This window comes from Schistocerca cancellata, chromosome 2, assembly GCF_023864275.1.
Source record: "Schistocerca cancellata isolate TAMUIC-IGC-003103 chromosome 2, iqSchCanc2.1, whole genome shotgun sequence".
Classification (NCBI taxonomy): Eukaryota; Metazoa; Arthropoda; class Insecta; order Orthoptera; family Acrididae; genus Schistocerca; species Schistocerca cancellata.
Window position 1 is genome coordinate 457,448,966 of NC_064627.1, and position 5,949 is coordinate 457,454,914.

The following is a 5,949-nucleotide window of genomic DNA, read 5'->3' on the forward strand; positions in this document are numbered from 1 at the left end:
CTTTCACGAATGCCAATCGCGACTTCCAGCGCAACTACAATATGGAAGGAAATTCATATTGAAATTTGTCTGGATTTAAACACCACACCATGTTTATACTTTAGCAGCTACACACAGTTCATCAGTTAGAAAGACCATACCATTAACTAAATACTTAGCAGTCCAAAGAGTCACCAGCGTATGGAAATATCACTATGCTCCTACATCCACTACGTTAATGAAATTTTAAAAAACTGCTTTTACTGGACACACCAGATAGACAGCTGGCTAGTGGCTTAGTTGGCGTCTGTATTAGCAAGGTGTGCCTTTACCGCACACAGGCTCTGATGTCAAAAGACTCTTTATTGAAGACACTGAATTATTCACAAATAATATTCTAGAATTTCAGTGTGGTACATATGTGAGAATGCCTTGCCTTACTCCACTTAATTTTCATGTTTCTAATCTCCATTTTTGTGTCACAAGTTGTCCCCTTTATATGTTGTGGCAGTTGATAGGTGCAGCACCAGTTGATCCATCACACGTTGGTGAAGAACAGTGGAGTGGAAGTGACCCCAGAAACTTCAATGGCTTTATTACAGTGTATCTATCTAAGAATTCTAAAGATTACAGTTCTCACATACTCATTGGAAAAGTTAATGATAAGTGTCAGAGCGATCAGCACTCTGCTGCTCTGCCAATAAACTCCAGAATTCAATTGACTTCTTGAATGTACAGGAGTACGCTAATGAACTCCTTGCCCTGTATCCCATTCAGCAGTTAGTGGATTTTGAAGCCTTGCTCCTAACTAGGCTGAAAACAGTGTCGTTGTATATATTCTAATGGACAAGAACAGATCAGAGACCTTCCCCAGAGTTCGTTGCCTCCTGTCATCGTACTTGCTACTCCTTGACGTCATTGTGATGCTCCAGTCGGTATCGCTGCTTCTAGAGTTTCGGCCTTGCTGCAAGCTACTGGTGGAGTTGCTGTCTGGTCTGGGCGACCCTGGCCTGGCTGGAACAGCAGGGTGGACCGAGTGGAAGGTGGTGGCGCACTGCGTCATCTGCGACACGCCAAGCTGCTGCTGCACCGCGCCACGCAGCTGTTGCAGACGCACGTCTCGCTCTCGGTCACCGTCAGCCTGCTCGGCTGCACTACAGTAGGTACTAGATGCTCGTCATGTTGGAGGCACCGGAGGACAATATACAACCGCTGCTGACAGCCACAAGCACAACCTACTCGTTGTGCTGGTGAGGTGTGCCACCTGGTCATCCCATTGGCGCTAACCCTGTCGTGCTCGTCGCTGGTTGACGACACTAGTCACACGCTGCTGCTGATGGAGGGGTCCACGGCCATCATGAGGCATCATCAAAACTGTGGCGTTCCTGAGACAACTTTTTGAATGACAACCCAGACTGCAGTTCACAGCTTCTGGTCTCTTTTCACTCGACAGAAGGCTGCTTCTAGGCGTCATCTCTGCCACATACCGAGTCATTCTAAAGCAGCCCGGATTTCGTAAACAGTTAGTATGGGATAGATGGTTTGCCTCTGCTGAGGGAGAGCGGGTTAGGGGCACAGTTTGTTACTGTATTCCCTACACTCTAAATATATGAGAGGCATTCAATAAGTAACACAGTATACTTTCTTCCTCGGTCACTTTCGGTTAAAGAAATGCGGAATTTGTTGTGCGACATCATGGAATATTCCCGCTTCATTTCTTGTAGTCTCATGAAGTCCTGACAGTTTGCGGCACTATACGTAGCCTTCAAAATTGTGTCTGTAACTGTGGTGTGTTCCACACGCGACATTGAGTGTCTATTGGCAGAAAACCAGAGCATTGCAGATATTCATAGGTGCTTGCAGAGTGTCTAAGGATACCTGGTGGTGAACGAAAGCACTGTACGTCGTTGGGCGAGGCGCAACAAGGTCGCTGGAAACCTGTCTGATCTCCCGCGTGCTGACTGGGTGCAAAAGGTTGTGATTCCTGCGATGTTGGAAAGTGTGAGCGCTCATTCGAGGTGATCGACGAATCACAATCAAACAACTCGCTGCACATTTGGACGTCTCTGTTGGTACTGCTGACACACTCATCCACCAGTTGAGGTACTCGGAGGTGTGGCCAACTGCGTTCACCGCTGCCTAACAGAAGACCATAAACAGCAACGAAGGACCATCTGTACAGGGTTAGCTGCGGGTCACAAGGCTGATCGTGACAATTTTTGTCGAGCATCGTCACAGGCAATGAAACATAGGTTCATCACCTCGAACAGGAAACAAAATGGCAGTTCATGGAGTGGTGCCCCACCACCTCTCCCCTGAAGAGGAAGTTCAAATCCGCTCTCTCAGTCAGTAAAGTCAGGGCGACAGTCTTCTGAGACTCTGAAGGAGTTATTCCGCTTTATGTACTCACTCATGGTTAAATGACCAACTCTGAAATATTTTATCCTACGCTCAGAAAACTGAAACAACGGCTTTATCGTCTTCGTCGTCACAAAAATGCAAACGAACTTCTCCCTTTCCATGGCAACACAAGGCCTCACATAGGACTCCACACCGGAGACGAGCTCACAAAACGTCATCGCTTTAATGGACTTTTCTTTCTGTACCATCCTACAGTCTGGATCTCGCACCTTTGGACTTCTATCCATTTGGCCCAATGAAGGATGCAGTCCAGAGGAAGCAGTACGTGGATCATCGGGTGGTTACTGATGCAGCAAGACGTTGGCTCTAGTGTCGACCAGTAGAGTGGTACCATGCGGGCATACAGGCGTCCCCATAAGGTGGCGTGACGCCGTCGCATTTAACGGAGATTATGTTGAGAAATAGAGTTTTGTAGCCAATAGAGTGGTAAATAGCGTGGTGTACGGGAATCCTGAATAAAACCAACCTCCTATGAGAAAAAAAGTGTTGCGTTACTTATTGAACGTCTCTTGTAACTTCCTTGTACCACGTGTTTAAACATGCTGCAGATGCATATGATATTATTAATCATAATAATACAAAATCAAAATACACAAATTAAAATTTTAATTACAATAAAGTATTTTGATATAGTATAATAATTTCATTAATGGCAAATTGGTGTTTAGTTAATTGCTTTGGTATAACTTGCAAGATACTGAAATCGAGAGAAATAAAACTTTTGAACATTATTCATCTGAAAATCTGAGAACAACTTGTTTCATCCTATTTCTGTAACAACTGCGTTAGTAACAAACTGTCACAACTTTGATAACTTCACAATCTCCATAACATAAAACCGAAGTTTGCACTCACTTTTATCATCATTCACTTTTCACCACAATTGCAAAACAATTGTATAGCTTTGAAAGCCTGTAAATGGTTGGAAGTGGAAAGTCTATGTCATTTCCACTTATATTCAAAAAGTCAGTCTTTCTGTTAGTTTTATTTATCTGAGGCTCTTTTGTTTGCTGCCTTGCCTTACTAAGCCTCCTGTTGATTGCTTGTTGTCCCTCAATACTCATGAACCATGTCAGATTTGTTGTTGCAGCAAGTGAGGTGACCTTGTGAATGGGAGTATTTTCTTGATTGGGATCTCTGTAGGCGGCCCATTCACTTGGGTAGACTTTCACACAAGCTGCTGAAAAGTACGCTGTGTCAAACATTTTATTGTAATTTCTATAAATAATTGGTATTTTCGAGATTCTTAGTTTTGATGGTACTATATACCCTGAAAGTCGGTTGCCTCAACCCCTTTCGTTGGATGACCACCTGCTAAACAAAAATGTCTTTTTGAACCTCTTGATATCTTTGCACGCCGTTTCGAACGTTGCCGATAAGCAGGGGCTGTCGTTCAGGAATACCCAAGTCTGTCGCGGCCCGCACTTTCCACTGCTGTAGCTGTTTGGAATGCTGGAGAAGATTTTTTTCACGAGCGTGTAATTTATCAGTTGGAGGGGGGCCTCACATGTCACAAAATTAATGCGGAAGATACTGCCCTAGGTCGAGGCACCTAGCATGATAATAATAAATTTGACAGTTCCCGATAGGCCATTGCAGAAGCAGGTTCAAGTGACCCCACTCATGACCTCATAACTTGTTATTGCCATGTCGACAACAGTATTACAGTTGAAAATCTTAATAGCACCTTACAAATTGACAGTTCAATAGGACACAAAGTTTTGGTGATGGGGCAAAACTGGACGTATCTTAAGATAATGTCGGAATGACTGCAGTGAGGTTCTGTCTTGGTGTGTGTGTGTGTGTGTGTGTGTGTGTGTGTGTGTGTGTGTGTGTGTGTGTGTATGTGTGTGTTTGGGACATGGGCATGTCTTGTGTGTGCATTTCAACATGGGAATCTAAAGCTTTGCAGAACGAGAAATTTTGAACAGGTAATTCGACTGACGAGACAATGAATCTGAGCTGGCCAAACAAACATGTGCATGAAACTAAGAAATTCAGCCTTTAGTTGCAAGTGAAGGCTGAATTTCTTAGTTTCTGAACAATTCACGGAAACATGTGCATGGCCCTACAAAATTATTTGGAATGCTAGGATGCGATGCTCATAGTGTTTGATGCTTCATTGCTAGATTTCATGCCAGAACTGCACTCCAATGTCTAATTTCACTGTTTTCTGGGAAATCGACCAAGACCTAGCGTGTGTGCATTAGTGATGACTGGCAGTCAATACTACATGACATTTACCTGGCCATGTCCGCCCCAATCGATGAATGGTCAACGTGACCGACCGCCGTCCAAGAAGGCCTGGGTTCAATTCCCAGCGGGGTCGGGGATTTTCTCCGCTCAGGCACTGGGGGTTGTGTCGTCTTCATCATCATTTGATCCCCATCCGGCGCGCAGGTCGCCCAATGTGGCGTCAAATGTAACAAGACCTGCACCAAGGCGGCCGGACCTGTCCGTTAAGGGGCCTCCCAGCCAATGACGCCAAACGCTCATTTCTATTTTACCTGGCCGTACCCACAACAGATGCTACTGTCTTGGCTACCGTATCTGGGAAAAACTCTTAAACGAATTCACCCTGTCAAGTCACCGTCATGCAGTGCCTCCTGATGATATGCTCTGAAGCACTTCGGTAATAGTCTGCATGTCAATGTTCCATCCGTCCCAGAGTAATGCGTTAAACATAGTGATAACCACCCTGAGACTGGCCTTAAAATAATGAGCATATTATTGTTTTTGTATATGAATCATAGTGATGGAAATGACATTAATCATTTGTAATGGAGATGTGCAATGGTATTCTGTAAAGCGTCAGTCATGTCCCAAATCTACATCTTTTGTGAAAATAAAGCAACTATAATGATTTGTAGTTACATATCTGCTCCTTGCACTACCAATCTCTTTATTTTATATTAATTCCACATTCTGGACTCTAGTGGAATTATTTCATAAAATAAATATAATCAAGACGAATTACTTCAACAATGTGTGGCGTAAAACTCCATCATAACCAATGTTTAACTGCTAGGTGAAGAGTGGAGTGAATTAGTGAAGTAAGAATACATGAAAATATGCTTAACACGTCGGTAAATGGTACATACACTGATGTAAGAAGCTTAGCAGGATTGACGCTATAATTTTTTTACACTTCTCACATAAACACAAATATTGGTTACTTAATCATGAGCTACGAAATATTCAATTATGCAATAGCCAAACATCACTTTTTGATACGAAACAGTTATTTACTGAAAAAAAGAAAGAAAGTGGAAGAAATGTTTTGTCCCATCTGTATATCTATGAACGTGTATGACACTAGATGCAATTAGAGTAGGGATGAAAGAATAAGCCTTCCAATAAAAAAAAAATTTCTACTCTGAAGCAAAAACAAAAAGACAAATAAATAAATAAAGACCTTCTTTTTCGTAAGTGCACTTCTGTGAAATGGTGATAACAATCGGTGATGGTTTGTTGTAAACCGAAACATGCTAAGCTAAATGTTTTAATGCTGTACAACATTCCCATTCTTTCACTTTTCCTTTATAAATA